Raw genomic sequence first — 12490 nt, 5'->3', positions numbered from 1 at the left:
TGAATCTCTCATGTATGTGGAGTCTCTGACTCTCTTATGTATATGGGGTTCCCATGTGCATGCATATAATTAAATTTGGTTATTTTCTCTTGTTAATCTGTATCACTTAGATTTAATTATTAGACCAGCTCAGTGAAAGAGCCTAGAAAGGTACAAGAAAGTTTCTTCCTCTCCCACACAAGCAAAAGCAAAACACAGTCAGTTAGTGATAGACACAAAAATATTAATTAGGAAAACTCATCCAAGTGACACAGTAACAAATGCACAATAATTTTACTAGGTAATATTGACTTGAATATAATGAAACATTTGAAACATTGGCCACCTAATGCGAACTTAACGCATCATGACTCTTTTTATACCAACAGCAATATCATCTCTGAACAAATAAATAGCTACCTTAAGGAAAATAGAAGTCCAGAGTGCATTTTTCCATCCCTTGGAGAGAAGAAAATTGCAACAGTAACACCAGATTTGATGTGAAAATGGAACTGTGGGAGCAGAAAGTGCAGATTTAGAAAACAAGAACCATTTGCAGAGAGCCACGGTCCTCTAACATTTGTACCTTCAGAACATCCTGGGGACGCCCGGATTTCAACCATGGCCCCTTAGGCCTCACATCTAGTTCATGTTCTTTTTGTGTGATAATAATTTTTAAAGGCGAAAGAGAGAAAATTGAGAGACAAAACTAATCACTCAGTCCTTTCACGTATCCACAAATTTGCTTTTATTCTTCTATTCCCAAACTATTGGCTCTGTGATATTTCTGCGAATCCTAACCTTTGATGGCTATCTTGGGATTTCCAATTTGTTTCTTTCTTTTTTTTTTTTTTCTTCCTGACTGCTTCTTTATTTAATCCCTCCTCTCTAAGAGGTTTCAATGATAAAGATTGCTTTTCTAGAAACACCAATTTCCCCTGATGGTCAGATTCAATCACCCAGTTGCCCCTATCATTGCCCAATGGGGTCATGAGAAAAGTGTCCATGGTGGCAGGGATGGAGCTTATGCACAGACTCAGCAACAGGGACTTCCACTCACCAAGGCCAATCTGGCTACAGCAGGGGCCAACAATGAACTTCCAGTATGGCACCAATCCCAGCTACCTGTGGTAGGTTGATTAAATTATACTGCTTCTACCAGAGATGCGGTAGGGCGGTATTTTTACTAGAGGAAACAGTTACTCTGGATATGGATTTTCCTTTCCTGCCTGAAATGCTGCTTTGTGGACTTACAGAATAACTTTCCACTGTCATGGTATTACACACTGCGTCACTTCTCAAGTAATTCATTTCATTTCACAGCAAATGAAATGTGGAAAAGGGCCCAAGCTCATAAAGTTCACTGGTCTTCTCATGTTCTCCATGCATCATCCTGAAACAATTAGCTTACAAGAATGATGGAATGGCCTGTTAAAGACTCAGTTATGGTGCCAACATCTTGCAAAGCTGGAGAAATGCCCTCCAGAATGCAGTAAATTATCTGAATTTGTGAGCAATACATGGTGTTCTTTCTCCTATAGCCAGGATTCATGGGATGGGCCATCCAGGGGTAGAAATGAAAGTGAGTCCTCTCACTGTTAACTTCAGTGATCCACTAGAAAAGTGTTTGCTTCCTAGCCCCAGAGCTTTAGGCGCTGCTGGGCTGGAAGTCTTGGTTCCAGAGGGAGTAATCCTTCCACTGGAAGACCCAACAGTGATTCCTCCCAGAAACCGAGACTGTCACCTGGCCACTTTGGGCTCTCATGCCACTGAATCAACAGGCAAAGATGGTGGTTACTAACTCACTGGGCTGTTTGATTCTGATCATTAAGGAAAAATGGTACTGCTAATATACAGGAGGGGTAAGGAAAAGTATATCTGGAGTGCAAAAGAAAAGTATCACCCCCAAATTTAAAAATTTAGAGAACTTTGCATCCTCTTATGGGCAAAAGGATATGTGTTTTGGGTTGTATGTGGTATAGGAGGATCATGTTAGATGGAAACATGAACTTGATGTTGTCTTTATTTGGAGATTAAGTGTGGTTTAAAGAGACGTGAATAGGTTCCAAGTTGATGAAGGAAGGACCATGGTGGCTTTGTAATGGGTCAACTTGCTTAGGCTGAACTGTATTTCCCTGAATTCCTTTTCCTGTATGTTTTTAGTGATGGCGGGCCACAAGGGAGATTCTGGCATGAGATTTTGAGGAGGCAAGTGGAGCAGCAGGCGCTTTGTAGCCAACACACATTGTCACGGGTGTGTTGACTCACCTTCGCGAGGCAGTTGTGGGGCTGAGCTGCCCCACGTTCCCCTGAGGCCCCCTTAGCTCCTCCAACTCCTAGACCTGAGGTATGTGTTGAGTTCCATGACAAAGGACCCAGTAATGCAGGATACCCACCTCTAGGGTCAGAGGTCACAAAACTGACATAGGTGTTCGCCTGTCCTCACGGGTTCTAGCTGCTGTTTGGAGTCCAGCTTCTTGCTCTCCCTCCTTCCTTCTGTCTTCCCCTTCCAAATGTTTGTCCTGTCTTGCAGAGGTTATACCCGTTGCATAAGGTCATATTGCTGACAAATCCATATAAATATAAGCATAGACACATGTGTGTGTATATGGAAAGCAGAATCACTAAGATATATATATACCTTGTGACATATATTCTATATGTATTATATGATATATATGTTATATTATATATAATATATGATAGTGTATATTACATATAATATAGTATATATTATAATATATTTTGTGTATATATATATATATATATATATATCTGCTAGTAGCTCCACTTTTATTATTGAACCCTGACTAATACATGATAGAAAGTATATTCTCTTATCATAATGGAATTAATCTAAAAAGCCATAACAGAATGTTTACAGAAAAATCTCTAAACACTAAACAATACACTTTTAAATCATGGGTAAAAGAAAAAGTCTCAGAGGACATTAGAAATGGTAAATGTTGAACATCAAATATACCCAGTTTTTAACATTACCCTGTAGCACCTGCAGTGCACTCATGCGTTCTCTATTAATTGAAGGGTATCTTACATCAGATTCCCTGGAAGCAGAGCCAGAGATAGGGATTGTTGTGCAAGTGATTTATTGGATGAGCTCTCAGGAGGAATGGATTGAGGAACTAAGGGAAAAGGAGAGGACAGAGAAAGAAGGCAGCAAGTGTATCCTTAACAGAATTCACCAGGATCTTTGGAAGACAAATGACACCATATAATTAACCCACCTTCAGGCCTGGCCCTTACAAACTAGGCAGTCGTTGGCTATAGGCCAAGGAGGGGCTAAGTTTCCAGACATGTCTAGATAACCAGCTCCCTTGGGTAGAGGTCAGTTCTCCAGAGAAAGGGGCAGCTGTGAGCCATCAGCAGCCAACCTCAGAGTAGCGGGGGCTGGGTGCACCCACCTGATAAAGAAGGCTGGTTGGGATGGGCATCAAGAGCATCCGTTCAGAAGGGTTTCTTCTATGGACAGAACAAGGGGTTCTATGGAAAGTGACCTCACAGGGTGATCCGATCATAAATTCCTAACTGGGCAGGTCGTGGTGGGTGGTCACTCCCAAGCATATAACTTGTTTAATAAAAGGTTATCTTTGCCTTAAGCAACCTCTGTCGTTGTTTCTGTGCATCTAGGTCAACACGCCTTTGAAATGCCTCTTTTCAGAAGTGTAATCACCCTCAAGAGAGCACATAATCTTGTTAACTATCCTGTAATCTAATCCCACCTTGCTTTCTCCCACTTCCATGTAATCTTTTTTACATGCCCTCCTTAATTTCAAATATGTAAAAGAAATTGCAAAACTGTTATTCTCTGGAGCATTTGAGATCTTACTCCCTGGCATATGTCATCAGTTTGGCTCAAACTGTTATAAAATTTCTCGACAGGTTTGGATGTTTCTTACGTCAACATTTACTTGGCAGAGTCAACAGGATTCCGAAGAAGCCCACACAGGACCACCTTGCAGACCCGGACCAAGCAAGGTACAAGCAAGGTACAAGCAAGGGCCCATTGTGCCTGTGGGGACAGAGTCCCAGAGAGCAGTTTCCAGGCTCTCGGCCTCACGTGGAAAGGTGCTGGCTCAGGTAGTGAATGGCCATCAACTGTGATTGGATGGCCATCAGCTGTGGCTAGTTGACCATCAGCTGTAACCAGTGAGCCATTGGCCACTAATATAACTGCCATGGCTACGCTAGCAGCAAATGGGGGCTGGCAAGAAGATGGTGGCTGAGCTAGCAAGCGCGGATTGCAGTTAGCACAGTGGAGGGCGGGTTGCAGATTGCAGAGAAGTAGACAGCAGGTTGCAGATAGTGTGGCTCCTGCTTCCTGTGTCTCCAACCCAGCCACCAGTGAGAGTATAGTGGTATGACTCCCCTACCTATGGCTCCGTGGGTGTTCCTTTTTGGCCTCACTGTATCCTGCGTTCTTATACAGGGAGTGGGACCAGAGACCTCAGAGGCCGCCCCACATGACAGTGCCCCACTGGCTCCTCCCTTCGCGTCGGGTGAACTGGGATGAGCTTCTCTCAGAATTGAGGGCATCCTTGCTTTAAGTAGTAGGCCATGACTTTATTTGAGCTGTTTTTAGAAAATCCTCAAGGTGGATACGAATTGAGATAACACAGGAGAATTATATGTTTAATGAAAAGTCTCCAAGGGAGAGGCAAGAATATTTGAGTCCTCTACATACCCAAGTTGTGCTTCTGGAGTTTTTATTATTCAGTTCGAGTTGGCTATAACAAAATACTGTAGGCTAGGTGGCTTAAACAACAGAAATGTATTTCCTCATAGTCCTGGAGGCTGGACATCTGAGGTCAGAGTGCCAGCATGGCAGGTTTCTAATGAGACTCTCTTCCTGCCTTTTCACAGTGTCCTCACATGACATGGAGCGAGAGACAGCAAGCTTCCTGGTGTCTCTTCTTAGACGGGCACTAATCCCATCATGAGGGTCCCACCCTCATGACCTCATCTAAACGCAATTATCTCCCAAAGGTCCATCTCCACATACCGTCATATTAGAGGGGTTCAACACATGAATCTGGGTGGGCAGGTAAGGAAGAACAGTTCAGTCCACAGGGTATTTCTGGCTCAAAGCTTCTGACCTATAATAGGCTTGGGGTGTAGGGAGAGAGGATCTCTTACTTCTACAGAGGTGCTCAGAGAATCTCTTTGCTTGTAACCAAGCTTTGATTGGGAACTGTGAGAGTCAACTGTTTCTGTGGGCTGGGAGTTTTCTTACCACCATTTAGGTCAAAGGATGTCAGGTTGAGACTCCATATTACCTGTGAATCAAGAGTCAAAATTCTATTCTTCAGAAAATATGGACCTCCCCAGCCCTTGGGGTCCAGTACAGATGCATGAGAATTTGAAGTTAATTTAATCCTCTTTATTCTAACCATTGAGGTCCCAATGCATCTGCTTTAAAAGGAGGGTCAAGACAATGAATTTTCTCTGACAATCAAAGTTAGAAAAATAAAAGTCACGATGTCTCTGATACCTTAGAATGAAAAATAAAGCCTCTACAGTTCTTTAGATGTAGTTGGCCATTCCATGAAATGTGAAAAGTTATCATTGTTACCAAGAACTGTTTTGGGATCCTCAAACAAAAGATTCAATTTACATAGTTAATAGGAAAAATCTCCAGGGAATAATATAAAATTCTAACTGAACCCTCAAATTGAGTCCCTTTATCTCTACCAAATAATAATAATATTAATTATTAAATAAGAAATCTACCGCTTTGAATATGACACCTAAGATTTCTGGTAAAATCCTTTAACATGATGGAATCCAACTATAAAGATAATTTGAATAAATAAGCTTTGCTCCAAAAATGCATGAAATCCTTTCATTGTGATTGTTTCCATGTGTTGTTTTTTTGTTTTGTTTTTTTGAAAGTTTCACAGGTCAAGTCCAAGAGTGATAAAAAACAGTCTTTTTTTCTTTTTCTTTTTTAATGGCATGTTTGCATTAGATAGTCCTACATTAGTGTTCTATCTGATCTGGCTTGATTCTGGGTGTTATAATTTGGGAGTGCAGACGGACATGGCCCTTGGAGGGGGAGCTGCTGCCAACGGGGGAAAGAGAAGCATAGTATCCTCTACCTTACCAGAAGAATAGGACAGGCAGTGAGACTTCAAAATGAAAGGGCAGAAAAATGCTCTTATCTCCATCCCTGTAATGAAGTCATAAAAGTCATGACTTTCCCTAAGGAGTAGCCATATGGTTTTAAACAATGCCTTAGTCTGGGTTTTCCTAAAAGCAGACCCCGAGGCAAGGGGCTGGGGCAGATGTTTGCTTTGGAGACAATCCCAGGAAGCAGAAGTGAGGAAGTGGGGAATGAGACTGGAAAGGGAGAAAAACAATAATGAGGAAATCTCCACCCTCATGTGAGGGTTTTTCACAGTACTTTGAAATCATTAGTTAAAATCAAAATATTAAATTTTTAATTGATTTCCCCTGATTTGAAATTCTTGTCTATCTTTCCTTCTAAAAATATTCCCCTGCTGAGCTCTTCCTGTATTTGTGTCCATATGTGCGGGGGTTAAGCTCAAACCAAGAACACCTATTGGCCCAGCCTCTGCTGGAGTATTTTCTCTGGCCAGAAGGCCTAAGGCTGAGATGTAGGTCTGTTTGGTAAATTGCAACACAGAAAATCATTGAAAAGCCTATCTGCGCTATGCTAGAGAAGGGAAAAGGAGATGGTGTGGTTCACGGGAGACCTGGAGGCAGGGTAGGGTGACACAGGCGTGATCACCCACCTTTGGCAAATATTTCTTGTACTTTTCCAGTACTCTGCCAGGAGAAGCAGATGTAAACAGCACAAGGACACACGGGTTGGTATGTGCCACGGATCATCAAGGTACACAGAGGGTGTGGTAGGAACATTGACAAGGGAGCAATCAGCTCTGTCCAGGGCAGTCCTGAAGTCTAGAGTGAAAACAAACGCCAGGGAAAAGAAAGGGAAGATGGAAGACAAGAGGAGGAAGAAAAGGTGAAGGGAGATGAAGGTGATTTGTAAAAGAATTTGAACATTATCTCTTAGACTCTGAGGGGCCAGTGAAGAGCTTTAAGCAAAGAGATGTGTGGTAGATAAAGACCTCTCTAAGGTAGCTGCCAGGTCTGGGAGCAGGGGAAGAGATAGTGTGATTGTATTCGTTTCCTTTGCTGCTGTAATAAATTATCACAGATGTAGAGGCTTAAAACAACACATTTATTCTCTTAGAGTCCTGGACTTCAAAAGTCCAACATGAATCCTAAAGAGTTAAAAAAGGAGGTGTTGGCAGGACTGGTACTTTTGGAGCCTCCCGTGGGAGTATCTGATTCCTTGTCTTTTCCATCTTTTAGAGACCACCTGCACTGCTTAGCTCCTGGTCCACTTCCTCCACCTTCAAAGTTCATCTCTCCAACTTCCCTATCGGTCGTCCCATCTCCCTTCTTTGGTTGTCTTGCTTCCCTTTTGTAAGGACCCTTGTGATTACATAAGACATAGGTGGATAATTCAAGATAATCTCCCCTTCTCAAAATCCTTGATTTAGTCACATCTGTGTAGTCCCTTTGGATATAAAGTAACATTCAGAGTTCCCGGGATTCGTATAGGACATCTCTGGGGGCTATTATTCATTCTACCACAATGATAGTTTCCAAGTGAGAGACAAGTCAAATGAATTTCTAAAATAAAGGGGAATATTTTATGATAAGGGTGTGCTAGGAAGGAAGACTATGTCTCATTTTCTTTTCCCAATGCAGAATGAGATACTTGTTACAAATGAACAGACAAGTAGCAGATACACTCACATGAAAGAAATTAGTACCTCGGCTGCTTTAGCTTTTTCTCCTCTTCTTATCCAATGCTTTCTTTACTTTTTTTTTTTTTTTTAATGTGTATGAGTTTGTTTTCATTATGTAAGAGCTGTGATTCCAGGGCAGCAGTGCCCATAGCGTCATGTAAAACTTACCTGTGTTCTCTCTCATGGGACTTTGATCACAGCATCGAAGTTAGGTAATACTGTAGTAAAGGCACATTGGTGTGTAGGTATTCAGGGAATATATCTAGCTCAATTATTTCCCAAAGTCTTTGAGAGCACACGTTGCTCTGATTCATATTTTTATCTCCCACAGAGTGGAGCACACGTTCTATACTAGACATTTGTTGACTGCTGACGCAGCATGCCTTCCTCCTTCTCTCATCTTAGCAGTGTGAGATCTTCAAATGGATAAAACACACATGTGTGTGTGCATGCTCACACACACACACACACACACACACGTTGGTGAAGTCAATCAGCATTTCCATTCCTTGGGCACCAGTGCAAGGACCACTGGCCTAAGCTGATCCTAGCAGAGCAAATCCTGGAACCAAAGAGCTCTCCGGGTATGAGGATGTGAATCTGGACTGTTTACAGACACTTAGCCAGTATGAGATAACAGTACTACCTCTGCGAAGAGAAGCACATTGTTGAACCACTGAAAAATTATCAACCCTAAAGCCTGATCTTCCACTGGACCTTAAATGAGCCAATAAATCCTTTTCATTCATTAAGGTAGTCTGAATTGGGTTTTCTATTTTTGCAAGCTAACATTTCCTAACAGGTACATATTTATTCCTTGCTGACTGAATGAGAAGGAATAAATGACAAACAAGAAATACCCTTCCATTACAAGATTCTTCTTAATGCTACTCAGAACATTTTTAGTGTTGATCTCATGAAAACATCTGCTTTTCTTCTCGTCTTTGGCATAATTAATAAAATATGGTCACATAATTTTAGAATTATATATAGCAAATAGAGTTATTTAGAAGTGATTTTCTAGATAAGGGGTTGAGGGGCAGCAATCCCAATCAGATTGCCGAGAATTGGGGTCCTGGTCTTGGAGGAAATTTTGTAAGGTGAGCACCTTGTTTTTCCTTAGCACATAGGAGTTTGGTGGATGGCTTTGGGGGACTGATGGAGATGATGAGGATGTCAAGGCCACTTGATGATGGCTGTCCTGGCTCAAAGATTGCTTCTTACTCCTCATTTAGTGTAATCAAATATTACATAAGGAAATAGTAAAATCGGTTACAGAACTAAAAAGGAATCAAGTTCCCAGGTTACTTATAAATATGTTAAAAGGCAGCTAAGGGAAAATATCTTAGAAGGAGAGAGAATGTAAAGTGTAGAGTGTTCCACCCTCCTACTCCAAATCCTGCTCCCACCACCAATTCGGTTTAATTCTCTCCATTCCTATGAGCACCCACATGGGGCAGAGAACTGAGCATTTTTGATCCCTTCAAAAATAATAGAATCGACCTAAACCGTCTACATGGTGACTTACGAAAGCCCTAACAAATCACCTCCCTCTAGCACTGGAACTTCTCCAGACTGACTCTAATCTGTCCTGGTATTCTGCCGGATTTGTCCATTTGTCTTACTCTACAGGCTCTCTGAAGAAAACGCAAAACAGAGCTTTTTCGAGGTTTAAAATTTCTGCTGACTTTTCATATACGCTGCCTCTGCTGTCTTAAATATTTTAATTAAGTGCTACTATATAAGACTGCCTCTGCTGTCTTAAATATTTTAATTAAATGCTACTATATTTATTTCATTCTTGTGTCATTGCAGTTTCTCATCAAAGGCACAACGTTATAACTATGAAGATATCTAAGCATATTGAACAACTTTTTTCCTGAGTAGTTCATGTAATATGTATGTAAACCTGGTTTTTATTTTTCCATAGCAATAATATAAAATACAACACGGCAAAACATATGCAACTCATTTATAAGCTATAGATACCACATATCTTTGTCTTTAAACTGTTCATAATTGGTGGGTTATTTCTTAATGGTGTTGGGAGAACTAGGCAGCCTCTTGAAGAAAAATAAAGTTATAGCCATGGTCCACACCTTACACTTGGTTGAATTCCCTTAGGTAAAAGATTTAAGTGTTAAACATAAACAAACTAGATAAAAATGGGAGAATTTTAGAAAATGTAATCTTGAGTGCTGAAAGCCTTTTTAAATGTGTTACACAATTCAGAAACGAAAAAAGATTGAAAAATTTTTTCTACCATGTAAAAGCCCATTTGTAAGAAGCTCTTACTTACATATATTTGGAAGTAGCTATGTGGAGAATTATTAGCAAGCTGAGGTTAGAGCAATATAATTTACACATTAATTATTCTATGTATATATGTGTGTTTATGTGTATATATGGGGATGTGTGTAGACTAGTGGAGTCCTCAGAGCAACTCCTTTCCTTGTCTCTTCCCAGTTACTCCAGAGTCTATATCGTCACACATTATTAGAAAGGCTGCTTTCCTCCTTTTCCACCCTTGTTTGCACTGAGAGGTGGGAGAAACGGGAGGGTGGCAGAGAAGAAAATGACTGCTGGGCTGCCTACTAACAGGGAATGGAGTCAAGTTGAAAGCCCACTGTCTTGAGGATCTTGAGGATCTGTAGCCCGGTCTGTAACCCCAACCCAATGCCACCTGTCGCTATCTGAATAAGGGTCTTCATACATGGAAGCTGTCCCTCATCTGACAGGGGCAGTTTGAAAATATTCAAAGAAGAAAAGCATGTGAAAATAGGATGGGTTTCATAGATTTTAGTATTATTATTATCAGCAGTGACAATGACATGGGACTTGCAAATTGAATATATTTCCATTCATGTCAAGATGAGTTCTCTGACTGTCCCAGGACCCAGGAATTCTAGGAAAAATACTGGGACAGAGCAAGGTTAACTTGCTGGCGTAGAACACAGGCAGTGGTTGTTCTTGCTGAAATAATTCCGCTGGGACAACAGAAGCGACTGCTAGCAGTGGGAGGGGCCTGGGGTGACTGCGCGTGTGTACACACACACACACACACTTTAGCCCAGGGTGGGCGGGGTCATCTGGGGGAATGAGAGGAGCTGCTTTTTGAGCCCAGAAGGATGTGGCATGGAAACGGTGTTAGTATGAGCAGCAAGATGTCCCTGTTACAGGATTGCATATAAAAAGGAACAAAATCACAGCCTAGCTATCTAACAATCTGAATTACTGCCCCAAATACTCATTGGGGACAGCCCCGTTGTGGCCTTCTCCTTTGCTCTGAGATCCGATCACGACTATTCGCTGTCATAGTCTCTATGTGTTCTGAGATCAGGCCTTCTGCCCATTTCTGCAAACCTAGCTAAGTCTGGGTCTCCTCTTTTGTAACAAACATTCTCTAACTGCAGTTCCTCTGCTGTCCTCACAGAGCCAGGACTGTAGGACTTCAGTCCCTGGTTCTACATTTCTTGGGACAGTCACTGGCTTTCTTTTGCCTGTGTCCTAATCTCCAAGTTGCCCCCTCGCTCCTCTGTTTCAGGTTGGGTTTCCCAAGAGTCCAGCCTGATTAAAGCGTTTGTGTGAGTAGTTACAGAGCGGGTTACCACTCTGGGCAGCCAGGGCTCCATCCTGCCAGGAACTTAGGGAGACAGTGAGAAAATGCCTCAGAGTTTCCCACCCTACAGGGCAAAGCATTTACTTATTTTCAAATTCCCATGCATCATTAGCTGAGGGCTGCTTGGGGAGGATTGAGTTGCCTACAACTCTGGCTGACCCCTGCCTGGCCCAAGCGCAAGAGCTCAGGCAGAGTCACAGGTCCTTGCAGTATGACACCTTCCACAGATACTGGAATGGTGACGTCCAAGGGGGCATGGGCAGGGCACAGCAGCCCCTGCAACAGCCTACTGGTCCCCGTTTTCCTATTTGTAAAATGGAGGTAATACCTGCATCACAGATTTGTCTCTTCTTACAACATTGTGAACAGCACATAGCACAGTGCTTAGCATATGACAGATAATCAAAAAATGCTGATTCTACTCCACCCTCCACACTCCAGCAATCTCTAGTAGAATCAGCGAGAGAAGAGAGGACAACCTCTATGAAAATTATGTAATTACATATTCAGGAGTCCCCTGCCCGCAGCCTTGAACATACACTGTCCTGTACAAAGGGAATATTGACTGGGGAGTGAGGTTATCTCCTCCTCTTTCTGGAAATCATGACATCGGTCAGTTTCATCACCTCAAGTGTAGGGCAAAGTGAAGCTTGCTTAATAATGCTTATCTCTAAATCAGCCTTCTGCCAGAGACCTCAATTGGCAATGGACGTTCTCTCCACCCCTTTCACTCTGTCCTTGCCTCTAGAGAAAGTGAATCTGTAGCCTTTGACCTCTGCTGGTAAGCTCTGCCAGATTGTAGCAAACGATGGTGGTTTTTTAAATAATTCATTCTGAATTGAGATTCCTTTAAAATATTTCCATGGACACCTGTCAGATACATACATACACACACACACACACACACACACACACACACACACATATATGTATATATATAATATCTGTAGGTATGTATATATACATATATATATATATATATATATAATCTCCTTTGTAGCTCTTATGAGACAGGCACCAAGATTAGTCCCTTAATAATAAAAGTTAAAGCAATAAGGATTAAGATATTTTAAGTGGTTGCTAAATATGC

This window comes from Rhinolophus ferrumequinum, chromosome 5 (genome assembly GCF_004115265.2).
Source record: "Rhinolophus ferrumequinum isolate MPI-CBG mRhiFer1 chromosome 5, mRhiFer1_v1.p, whole genome shotgun sequence".
Lineage (NCBI taxonomy): Eukaryota > Metazoa > Chordata > Mammalia > Chiroptera > Rhinolophidae > Rhinolophus > Rhinolophus ferrumequinum.
This window is presented reverse-complemented; position numbering follows the sequence as displayed.